This window comes from Pelophylax lessonae (genome assembly GCF_965119305.1).
Source record: "Pelophylax lessonae genome assembly, chromosome: 7".
Taxonomy (NCBI): domain Eukaryota; kingdom Metazoa; phylum Chordata; class Amphibia; order Anura; family Ranidae; genus Pelophylax; species Pelophylax lessonae.
In genome coordinates this window covers 142,489,946-142,503,244 of record NC_138774.1, presented here as the reverse complement: position 1 = coordinate 142,503,244, position 13,299 = coordinate 142,489,946, and the positions used below count along the sequence as shown (strand labels likewise).

The window sequence follows — 13,299 nt, the reverse complement described above, 5'->3', positions numbered from 1 at the left end:
TTTGAATATACAGAGTCGTCTTATACAAAAAAAAAAAAAAAAAAGGATGGAACACTATGAGGCTGATTTAGTAAAATGTGAGAGTGCAAAATCTGGTGCAGCTATGCATGGTAGCCAATCAGGTTCTAATTTCAGCTTGTTCAGTTAAGCTTTGGCTAGAAGTGGTTTTTGATAGTCAGCCATAGCCAGAGTCTCCACACTTAGGTTAGACCATTAGGAAGTTGTCAGATGTAGGATACTCCTTTAACCTTTCAAAAGATTGACATGATACCAACTTGGGTTTTTTTCATTAAGAAGAGAACCCAAAACACAGTAAAAAGAGTTGGGAGGATCGAGGTGAGAAAGGAGGATATTTAAAAAGGAAGAAAAGGTTGTGGGAAAAGACCAAAGATTAGGAGTGTGACGGTATGCACCGTCACTGGGAGTAAAAGACGGATACTTAACGGACACTGAGAAATGGTCTGAATTGCTTTAACTTGGTTCTGTATTTACACTTATGATAATGTGTATTGAACTTCAATGTCAGAGACAGGCTCTCCCTATTGTCTGTGTATTGAGATGTGATATGGATTCTGTTAAGCCTGTCTGTCCCATTGTTAAATGTTAATGAACTCACATATTGTTTCTGTCAGATAATTGGTAGATGTCTAGATAATTGGTTCAGGTTAATTCTGTTTCTGTATACAATTTCATCTGCATATGATAATGTGCATATGATAATGTAATCAGGCACCCCCTGACCTGTGTGTGTTAATCTGATCAGGAGGGGGAGTTCCATGCTGTATATAAATTCTGTGTGACTGTTCAATAAACAGAAGATTCCAGTACAAGCTAAGTTGTTGGCTAGCTTTCTATGGGGGCGGCTGGAAAATCTGATATCTATGTTCACGACTGGGAGGAAGCCGTATACTGACAGAAGTCCACAATTACAGTGTGGGTTGTGGTTCCCATTACAGGGAGCTCTCCTGCAGTTTGGCTACCATGTCACTAGGCATCTCAGGATGTCTGTATGAGTTGGTGTATAAATCTGGCTATACACTAGTAGAATTTTGTTAGAAGGTTTTCATTTTAAGAATGTTCATTTATTTGCAAATTGTTTTTTTAGTGCGGTCAAACCCATGTTTGATTTCAACCACAGGGAAACAATAAATTTGAGGGAGCAGGATGGAAAATGTTTAGGGGAGAGGGCACCAATGGAGCAGGAATGCTGCAGAGTGCTCCCAACTGAGGGATAACTCAGCTTCCCAAAGGCTATAGATCAAGGGGATCTTGAATATGCAGCATAGTATTGACTGATTGGCCACATCTACAAAATAGTATGGCAGATTAAAGTTCAACCATGTCCATGTTAGGGACAATAAAGTGTTTACTGATTCCTAACAAATAGTAAAGTAGCTTTAAAACAAGCTATCTGACCATTCTAACAGCAGGTACTGTAAAGTCATTAATTCCCAAAGATCATGATAGAAACATCTGCTGTTAGTTTACATTAGAGAGTTGCGTATAGCTACAAAGGTGCATGAGGACTTCTTTTAAAGAGCTTTAATGCTTATTTCGCGCATTATTCAATAAGCTAACAGACTGATATTGTGCATGTCAAAGAGCTGGGGTCTGCAGATTTCTTCAAAGAGCATGAGTAATTGCCAGAATTGTTTGGCGAATGGGAGGGAGGAAATGTCTAAAACTGCATTGCTCTCCAGAGGGTAAGGGTGTGGGTCTTTAATCTCGGGATAGTTTTCATATACAATTGAACTCTCAGTTTATATCAGCTAAATAAATTCTGCATTTAAATAAAAGCTTTGCATAAAGAAGCTCAGATCCTCATCTTCTCTGGTTCTTGGTTCCCACTGCTGTATCTGAGCCAATGAGGAGGGAGAGAACCAAGAGAGCATCTGCTCTTGTGCACATTGCTGGATCAAGATCAAGCTCAGGTATGTATTTGGAAGTTGGGGGGGGGGGGGGGCTACGGGGAGAGCTGCATGTAGAATTTTTTTACCTAACTGCATAGAATGTACCTTCTACCTTTACAACCACTTTACAACAAAAGGTGTTTAAAGTCTTCTATGTTTTCTTCAAAAAGTAGCCACAGTCATAGTAGAAATTCTTGCAGGAATGATGCCCTCTGTGTGAGAGCAGAGATATCTCTGCAGAGGTCTGATACACCCTCTGCTAAATGATAGGTAGGGCCCTCCAATCTGTGGGGAGTTTGAGCTTTACTGATTGAATAAGTTCAGTTCTTGATATACACACATAGAATGGGCAAACTGTTTCTTCCTGCCTCCTAAATGCCATTATAGAGGTGTCTTGTGTGACTATAATGTCAGATCAATTGTCTTATTAAAGCTATCCAGACACTTGGCATAAAGGTAAGTTGACTCTGGGGGCATTCAATATAAACCCAGCCTCACTGAAGGTAACCTCTGATTATGTTTTTTTTATTTTTTTTTATTGTATTCTCAGTTTAAATTGCCCAGATTTGTATTTTAAAAAAGAACTATGCATTTTTTTAAACACATGTAAGAATATGCAAGTTAACTTTTTTAAAACTTTGTTATAATGAATAGCTTGAAAATATATTTGAACGTGGGTCAGCTATATTTATTATTATTTATTATACAGGATTTATATAGCGCCAACAGTTTGCGCAGCGCTTTACAACGTGAGGGAAGACAATACAGTTACAATACAGTTCAAAACAGGAGGAAGTAGAGGGCCCTGCTCGTTAGAGCTTACAATCTAGAAGGGAGGGTCAAGTGAAACAAAAGGCAATAACCATGGGGGATGGGTTGATGGAGAAAATGGAGGAACATTTGTTAGGTGTTGGTTGGACAGGCTTCTCTGAAAAGGAGGGTTTTCAGGGATCGCCTAAAAGCTAATAGAGTAGGAGATAATCGGACAGATAAGGGTAAGGAGTTCCATAGGATTGGAGAGGCTCTGGAAAAGTCCTGGAGGCGAGCATGGGAGGAGATGACGAGGGAGCTAGAGAGCAGGAGGTTTTGAGAGGAACGAAGAGAGCGATTAGGTTGGTATTTTGAGACGAGGCTGGTGATGTAGCTTGGGGCTAAGCTGTGGATTGCTTTGTAAGATGTTGTAAGTATTTTGAATGTAATTCATTGGGTGAGCGGAAGCCAGTGGAGGGCTTGACAGAGAGGAGCAGCAGACACTGAGCGATTGGTAAGGTGGAGGAGTCTGGCGGCAGCATTCATGATGGGTTGAAGGGGGGATAGCCTGTGTTGAGGTAAGCCAACGAGAAGGGAATTGCAGTAGTCGAGGCGCGAGATGACCAGGGAGTGAACTAGGAGTTTTGTTGTGTCTTTGGTTAGAAAGGGGCGTATTTTGGAGATGTTGCGGAGGCTGAGGCGGCAGGATTTGGACAGCGATTGGATGTATTTACTCCTTATACGTGCAGGCTCAGCACCCTGCTTAGTAGTGCTGCCAAGTGATTGTGCTTTTCTAATCCTGTTGTCTCACTGCCGCTCTATCAAGACTTGATTGGAAAATATACTCTGCAGCCTCTAATAATATGAAACACCCACACTGCTCCTGTTGGAGACACATGCTAACGTAAGGGAGCCTGATTTATGGCAAAAAAAGAGTTACTTATTATATTACAATTATAATGTGATTTGGTAATGCTGCCCTGTATTCTATTCCTTTGAATCAGACTGACATTTTAATGATAAATCCACTTTAATATTTTTTTAAATTCTCTCTTCAATGTAGTGTCTTTTTTTTCTCCCCCCACAATCCGCTAAATCTAACAGCCTGAGAGCACTGCTTGTCAGATATACTCGAATGCTGTATTTGAAAAATGACTCTTTTATATGTACCTTAGAAAGGCAGAATTCCCCTGCAGGTACTTGGAACTACTAAAATCACCTCCTTTATTTACCAATATGTCACTAGGTGAATTCAGTCACCCCTCCTGTGTTGTTTAACATGGCACCTTAAAATATAAGTCGCTTAATGCAAACACTGTACCACAGCAGATATCCAGCTAGCTTGCCGCCTCTGTGTCACATAGTATTTATCATTCTCCAGTCACACTTAGGCTTTGAATAATACGGATCGCCTCTGGGGGAATATTTGAGAAAGGACAGATCCAGTTTGTATACTCTACACATGAAAGAGCCTGCGAAGCTGCAACCACCAAGATCCTCGCTGCCTTCTAGCTTTTTCCCTAGACACGGCTTGTTGCGTGTGGACAGCCTGCTTTTTTATTGAAGGAAACAAGTTTAACGTACTAAAAACCATTTTGATGTTTTTGCTTATGGCGATTGCATTACAAGTCACACAATGGACTCCGTGGAAGTCACCGTGCCCACCACATTGTAATTCTTGATCTGTGCAGGCGGCTGACCACGCTCGTCTGCAACTGAATCATTTCAATGTGTATTTATTAACCTTAAGGTTATACATTTCAGTGTATATTTTTATGCTGGTTACCCCCAATTTGTGACATCTGAAATTATGATTAGTTTGCGTTTACAAAATGAAAAAATATAGTGGGTGTTGAAACAAATTGATCCAAAAAACCCACACTTACGGGTTACACTTACGTTTCAAAGGGATGCATTTTATTCTCTGTTAGAAAATTGCCACCAAAACTCTATTAAACCCCAAACCAAAAATGTATTATTTTGCAGCCTAGCATGCATTAGATGCAATAGCTGTATCAACTTTCTGTTCTATTGCTTTTCCCCCTCTGTTTTCACCTGGAAATCTGGGCAGTAACACACCTTCTGTATATATGAATGAGCATAGGAGGCACAACAGCATTGTCAGACTGGGGGGAGAGTGGTGCTAAATATATCAGCAGATTTAGATACACTAACAAATTGAAGCCAAACTCTAGCTCCTACTTTATCAGTTACAGCAAAGTTTTTTTTTTTTCCTTTTGGGATAAAGGTTTTACATGAATAAATAAAAGCTGATCAATTTAATCAACCCTACCAGTATTAGGTGGTTTGTCTCACCCATGTAAATTTGATACATTCTGCTGGGGAGCTTGAGCTTGTAAAAAAAAAACTATAGAATTGCTGGCTGGATCACCAGAACAAAATAAAAGAAAGAAATCCAAGAAAAGAAAACTAATGCAGCCATTCCATCTAAGAATTGGTGAGCTACAATAAAATACATGTTAAATGTTTGTTTTGGGGTTTATTACTGCTTTAAAGGAAACCTATCTTCAGACAAGATACCCAAAAATAGCTTCACTTAGAAATGCTTATTTAAAGGGGAGTTCCACCCAAAAGTGGAACTTCCGCTCATTTGTTTTCTCCCCCCCCTCCGGTGCCACATTTGGCACCTTTCAGGGGGGAGGGGGGGAATGGGTACCTGTTTTTGGCAGGTACCCGTTCCCCACTTCCTGGAGACGGCACGGCGGCGATGTCCCTCAGAAGTTTGGCCCCCTCCTCCTTCCCCAGCCGCCGAGCCAATCCGAATGTGCAGCGTGCTTTGCGCATGCGCATTAGGGACCTGCCCGTGAAGCCCTAAGGCTTCACCACCGGGTTCCCTCACTGGCAATGGCGGCAGCAGCAACTGACAGCCGATGGAAACATCAGCTGCGGTGCTGACATCGCTGGACTCTAGGACAGGTAAGTGTCCTAATATTAAAAGTCAGCAGCTACAGTATGTGTAGCTGCTGACTTTTCATTTTTGGAGGGGGAGGCTGGAGACTGGAACACCGCTTTAACCACTTAAGCCCCGCAGGATTTGGCTGCTCAAAGACCAGGCCCTATTTTGCGATTCGGCACTGCGTGACTTTAACGGACAATTGTGCGGTCGTGCGACGCTGTACCCAAATGAAATTGACGTCCTTTTTTTCCCACAGAGCTTTCTTTTGGTGGTATTTGATCACCTGTGCGATTTTTAATTTTTGCGCTATAAACAAAAAAAGAGCGACAATTTTGAGAAAATAACAATATTTTTCAAATTTTTTTATATGAAATTCCCCCCCAAAAAATGTAAAAATCTAAATTTTCTAACATTTTAGGTCAATTTGTTTTCTGCTACATATGTTTGGTATAAAAAAATAAATCGCAATAAGCGTATTTTGATTGGTTTGCGCAAAAGTTATTGCGTTTAATAACTAAGGGAAAGATTTTTGTCATTTTTATTGTTTTTTTTTTTAACGAGTAATGGCAGCGATCTGTGATTTTTTTTGCGGGACTGCGACATTGCAGCAAACAGATCGGACCCTTGACTGACATTTTTGACACCTTTGGGGGTAACAGTGACATTACTACAGTAATCAGTGCTATACATATGCACTGTTACTGTAAAAATGACACTGGCAGGGAAGGGGTTAACTTTATTAGTGATCAAGGGGTTAAATGTGACCCTAGGGGGTGTGCTTCTAACTGTAAAGGGGCGTGGCTAGTGATGTAACCACAGAGACATACGATCCTACATAGCAGGATCGTATGATCTCTGCTGTTACATCAGGGAGAATGACAGGCGGCTTTGTTTACATTAGCCGCCTGCCTTTCTCCTTCTGCATCGGGAGATCGCGGGTGACCGGCGGACATCGGAACCGCCGGTCACTTGCGCGGACATGTCAGGGAACAACGGGGGCAGAAGCACGCCTCCGGCAGGTGCGCACTCGCCCCCTAGAGGCTCGTAGGCGAGCGACATAGTACTACGTCACTTTGCCTATACGGGGCTGACTGCCGCAGTAAATAGTCGTGCCGCGGTCGGCAAGTGGTTAAGGTTCATATGAGTTACAGGTTAGTGACATCAGCTTCACTATTCTGGAAACAGTATGTGGCTTTGGAATTATAGAATGAATCTTGAATTTCAAGCACTTAAGTACTTTGCTTTAAAATTTGTTTCACGTAATATTCCTAGCTGCTCTTAATATATAGAAAGATTTTTGCTTTTGTTCCTTAGTGTAGCTAAAGCTTCTGCTTTGAATGATACAGTTGATAATACAGCCTTAGGTAAGCTAAGCTGTCAGACAGTATTCAAGCGTACGTTTCAATAACTTTACAAGCTTGCATGAGTGCATTACTGATATGTCACAATGAACAGCAACAGGATCGTTTTTCAAATAGCGCTACCATTTAATTCTAAAAAGAATCCCAGTCAGTGACTTTGTCTAGGCCAAGATGATGTAATCTGTTTGCTGCAGACCGGAAAAAGTATTTCCTTGATCATCTCTTCCACAATGACTGCACTGCAACAATGTAACTTTGCTGCAAGTCACATGGTGAGAGGCTGCTGAAGGGGCTGATCTCTTTTACCACACTAGGTTACCAGCAGCTGGTGTGCAGAGTGCAGCCAGACTCACATTGACAAGGTTGTAAAGCTTCAATTTATAAAAAAAAATATATAATAGCTTTCGTTTTTTTAAAAATATAATACTATACTTACCTTCTCTTCTACCTTCTCACTCACATAGAGGCCTCAAACTTCTTCTTCTGGGGTCCGTCATCAGTGTTCTAGAGTCCTTCTCTACTCTGTGCACCACCATAGGAAGCCACTATCGACATATACAGCTTGTCTTGGCCCCACCCCCTCGCCCTCCCCACATGATTTGATTGACAGCAGCAGGAGCCAATTGCTCTTGCTGCTACCTCTCTGTTCTTTGAACGCAGGGAGAGAAGAGAGAGCTGCTAAAGATGGGAAAGGGCTGGATTGAATGAGGACTCTTCTGGACAAAAAAGAATATGAAGGAATTGGGTAATGAGATCTCTGTGAGAGGTAATACATGCTTTGGTACCTTTACTTTTTATTAAAAATGTACTGTCTGTACTTCACATGAAAAATATATTTGATAATAGATCTGCTTAAAATGGTAGACATTTTTAGAGTGTCAGATACTGAACTGTATACTAACTGATCTTTCTTTGCAAGGCAATAGTCAAATTGATAACTGGCTTTAGTTAGTGAGTTCAACTGCTTCTCATTTTTAACCCATATCCTGCTCTCCAGTCATACTGAAGAGGAATTCGTCCTGACTATTAGTGCTTGAGGACATCATTATTCAATAATCATAGTTCGTGTTCAGCACATGTTTAATTCATGTACAGTATACAGAAAGATTTAGCACTGGAATTATCAAGTAAACCATAGCTGATATGATCACTACTCCACTATCAAAGCTGATTACCTGAATTAGAACATGCATTAAAGGTGAGTAAAATGTGCAATTTAGGTGAAAGATGCAGGATTGCTTTTCAAAAACCCACACAGAGCACTTGTGTAATAAGGCATGCAATGTTCCCCAGGTTTTAGCCTTACTGCAACAAAAAATTGCCATGGGGAGGTGATGAGGTGCATAGGGGCAGCATCGCCATAGCAAACTAGAGTGGCATTCTGCATTCATTTTAGCAGTTGGCAGAGCGCGACATGAGCACTTTGCTGAGAACCTATGTGTATTGAGCTGTACACTTTTTAAATACCAGTGATAGGGACTGTTTGGCACATGTCGAGCACTCCATTTTAGAGCTCATGGGTATTCTTCCTTTCACTAATGATTGAATTGCAGCTTTTATTCTTGAAAGCATGCTAATTGCTACTAATGGAAAAAATATTATCTTGGAGATCTCTGTATATGACTTTATCCTTTGCAGTGAATGAGCTCTTAGCTTTTTTTTCCTATCGCATCCAAGGTATACTTTCTAAAGATGCAGCATGAACAAGACTCCTTAATGTGATCTGTTATTCTGAACAAAGGAAAAGCATATGTGCAGAGAGGTCTCTCGCCACTAGTGGGAAGTGCGGTATTTCTTAAAGCCATTACCTAGTCATGCTTGAATATACAATGTTGCTGCCAAAGTGAAGCTGGTGTATTCTGTAACATTATCTTTACATTTTGCAAAAGAATAACATAGTTTGTCACTGTACTGCACTGTTAACTGCAATTAGATTACATCTCTTAAACTATCCATTGGAACATACTCTTTTCAGAGTTAGTGAAAAATTATTAGCTAGGCCTCGGTGCTCTAAAACTAGTTTTATGGATTGTCTGTGTACACAGAGGGTTAGAAAATTCACTGCATTTCTATTTAAGGCTTAAATACAATTTTGTCTTGGATTTAAGTAAACCTGCTACAGATGTAGACAATGCAGACCTCATTCATGCTGGTTTGTGACAGGTAAAACTTTAAGTAACATGCTGTGTGTAAGAAAAACAGTGCTATAGAATAAGACATTTTGGCTATTTTTTCTCTAATGATCCCTATTCTAGTTCCCCAGTCTAAGTCCAATTTAATTAACTTAAAAGGTAGAATAAATGTCTTATAAACCACCACTCTATACTGTATAATACTAGTCCCTTATCAGCCAATCAAAGTGACTCTGTACATTTTAGCGGGCACAATAAACATCCTATAATTCCCTTTCCAGCACGCCCCTGCCTCTCAGTCTGCTATGGGAGCCCCTGGATACGACCCTGTATGTTTTATCTTCCAAGAAAGTAAAAGCATACAGAGGGCTCTGCATCCCTTTTGCATCCCCCCCCCCCCCCCAGGCAACATGTGACAGCGATCTGGCACCAAACTCTATATTCTGTGAAATGTGGGCCATCATATGTTTCCCCATACCTAGAAGTCACAATTTTTTCTAGACTCCAGTGATGGATCAGGGTAGAGGGAGAGGATGGATAAAGAAAGTTCAACATACTTGTCCTGATGGCCATAAAATAAAACTGTCACTGTGCCTACTATGGGAAAAGTATAGATTCACTTAAATACATCTAGATTACAATTTATTTAAATAAAAGAGCAGTTAGAATACCACTATTAAAAGAAAAAACAATGGATGAAATATCAATTCAGCATACTTGAATCTCAGTTTAAACATAATATATATATATATATATATATATATATATATATATATATATATATATATATATGTACTAAAAACAAAACAGACAGATATAAAGATACAGTCATAGCACCTTTCACATGGGACAGATTCCGCTCTGATTAACAGGGGATCTGTGAGCTGATCCTCTGCTGATCGGAGCAGAACAAGACAGATGTCACATCTATGCTCACTCAGTTTCATCAGAGAGCACACATGAGGATACCTGTCAGCTCTATGGGCGGTATTAATGGACTCTCTGTCCCTTTTCCTCCAGCTACCTCCGATCTGGTCCGACAAAGTGGAAAAGGATGGGGTCTTTTGCATTTTTTTTTGTATGTTTTTTGTGGACCTGATTAGACTCAGAGTTAAGCGGGTGTAAACGGGCAAAAGTCCAGTTACAACTGCATGTCCATAAGGCTCTACAGACCTTCTACTCCGGTCCGCAGGAACAGCTACATGAAAGGGGCCTATTAAATTTAAAATTAATAAAGCAATTGAAAAGGGTATTTTTCTTATTAAAATATTAAACATGGTATACTTACCTGCTCTGTTCAATACTTTTGCACAGAACTTTTCTGGGGTCCACCGCTGCCACTCTTGGCTCCTCTTTGTAAAACCTGTTCTGATATATATCTTTCACCCAAAAGTGGAAATTCCGCTTGTTTGCATCCTCCACTGCCATATTTGGCACTTTTTGGGGAGAAGGTACCTGGTTTTGACATGTACTCACTCCTACTTTTGGTCAGATGTACCGTGCCAATCTGAGCAGGAAGTACGGCCCCCCTTCCTGCCCCTGCAGCTTTCTGGGACCGCAGCACAGCTCACGCATGCACAGTAGGAAACTGTCTATGAAGCCGCATGGCTTCATGGCCCGTTTCCCCTTATTTAAGATGCCAGCATCTGCACCCAAAGCAAACTGAAGAATTGGCTTGGGTAAGGTCATCACTGGATCCCTGGACTGGTAAGAGTCCTTATATTAAAAATAAGCAGCTACAGTATTTGCAACTGCTGACTTTTAACTTTTTTGGGTGATCATGGAGCTCCTCTTAAAAGGTTTGCTCACAATGGGACTATTTTTAGTAAACCATGCCAGGGTCCACATGCCCCCCCTCCCTACTTGTAATGAAGTGGTCTCGGGAACACTTACAAGTGTTCCTAGGCATACAACCCTGCTAACCAGACCAGCAATCCCTGCTTAAATCTTTATGCAGTTCTCTACAGAGAGAACTGTACTCTGGCACGCTTAAACATAAACAAAATGGTGCCCCTATGTGTGATTTCCATCAGTGATTAACAATCAGCTGCTGCTGTCAAATTTTTGGTTGGCCCAAAAATATTGTATATCATTAATTGTTGAGGTACCTCAACAGTTAATAATGTACTCTGGCACGGTGTGCATTCACACTGCAGCAAACTGTACTGGATGAGAAGAGAAGTGCATTCGGGACCACCTGTTCCAAGTGGTTTTAGGCATGGTTTGATAAACTGGTCCTGGACATCAGAACATCAAAGCATTCACACTACACCAACGATCCAGTCCAAGGGGCTGAACCATATCCAGGGCAGGTTAGAGTGCTAGTGTGAGTGCCTGATCTTGTACATGCCCTGTACCTGTAGCCAATAACCTTCTGCCTCTTATCTGCTTCCTCTTGTTCCTTATCCCATTCCTGGTTCCCCGTCCAACTCCAGTTTTACCCTGTTGATTTGTGCTCCCCTTTTTTGTATATATTGTATTATAGTTAGCTTGTTAGTTAGGTTTATGTCTTTAAGTTAGGCTGCTAGTTAGGTATTTTGTTACTTGTTTTTTTTGTTCACTTATATCTTCACATTTGCTGTGTATTCTGTTTGTTGGTCTTTGGATAGGTTTTGTTTCGCTATTAATAGGCTTGCTTTATTGTACACAGCCTGATTTCGGTTTGCTAAGTGCAGCTACACTGACTTGGTCATCCCTGCTTCTGAATGCCTGCTCTCAGTATCCCTGACACTATCTCAGCAGGACAGACACACTGAGCGCAGTGATACTAAGAAAAGCGCTGTGCTACATTGTTCCTGTGACATGCTGTTATATTCTGGTCATAAGCTCACAATAACGCATGCACTCCTTCAAAAGTACATAGAAAGCTATAAAGTTGGCCAGAAGTAAAGTTTCCTACATCTGTTAGAAGAAAAATATGCCAGTGCAAACATAACCTTTCATTTCCAAGTACGGATGGTTTACAACATCAGTATATTGTGCTATACATCTGGGACTATGGTTTCTTTGCTCAGAAATAAAATGACAAAATCTTGCTTTACTTACACACAGTAAGTATATCACAACGAAAATACAAAATATTAACCTTCACCTCATAACACATAAATGATGCATCTGGAAAATGTAAGCATAGGTTTTTCTTGCAATGAATCAATATAAGGTAGATTTTGTAGTTTATATGGAAATTCACTGTTTTGCCCCTTCTTTTTCCTGTAGTGTAGATCTCCAGTTCCGCCTGTAGTTCCAAACAAAAACAAGGTGGATAGACCACCTATCTCCTGCGCTCAGAAAAGCTGACTCCTTGACTGCTCTGTCCACGGGACTTTCAAAATGGCGTCTTGGATGGCTAGGATCCTGCTGCCTAAAAGGACTGGGGCAGTCCAACAATACTGCAAACAAGAAACACAAAGAAAGGCGCATCGATCTAGCGCATTATCCTCAATACAGGCTTTATTGTTAAAACATAAAAATGGCTACTCACAAGCAAAGGTATAAATCAATCACATCGGACCCAAAATCTTGAGTATCGAGAGTAGTCCATACGAATGTCCCTTGTCCTATTAGGATGACGGCTGACGCGTTTCAAGGCATACGCCTCTGGTGGCTCTGAGGAAGAGGCGTATGCCTTGAAATGCGTCAGCCGTCATCCTAATAGGACAAGGGACATTTGTATGGACTACTCTCGATACTCAAGATTTTGGGTCTGATGTGATTGATTTATACCTTTGCTTGTGAGTAGCCATTTTTATGTTTTAACAATAAAGCCCATATTGAGGATAATGCGCTAGGTCGATGCACCTTTCTTTGTGTTTCTTGTTTCCACCTGTAGTTCCTCCTGGTGTTTTTGCACCACTCAGAATTGAGGTTCAGCATGTGGTGTGATGTATGTCTAAATGATTAGACTATAGTGTGCAAAGCTATGGTGGAATGAATATTCCTGCTACTATTTACAAGCAGGCTAACAATATTACTACCCCACAGAGGTTCAGTGCAAGTTAGAGACTTCTATCTGAACACTTTAAGGTATCAGTTTGCCAAAACCTTTTATTTTAGCATTTACAATCAAACCACCTGACAATTTATTATGTCTTTGGGGAATGTCTGATTTAGGTCTGCGCACCTGCTGTGGCACCAGCAAGGGGCACCCACAAGGGAGGGACTGATGACCTTTTTCCTGAGGGCAAACTCAACCAACTAGCTCTCTAATGGTAGACAGAGAAATACAGATG

The 13,299-nt window shown here is 40.9% G+C and overlaps 1 protein-coding gene across 1 annotated transcript in view; it reads right to left on the bottom strand.

Moving 5' to 3' along the window:
- Nucleotides 1-13,299, bottom strand: part of MAMLD1 (mastermind like domain containing 1) — a 278,328-nt gene that overhangs the window by 14,477 nt on the left and 250,552 nt on the right. The window lies entirely within an intron of this gene.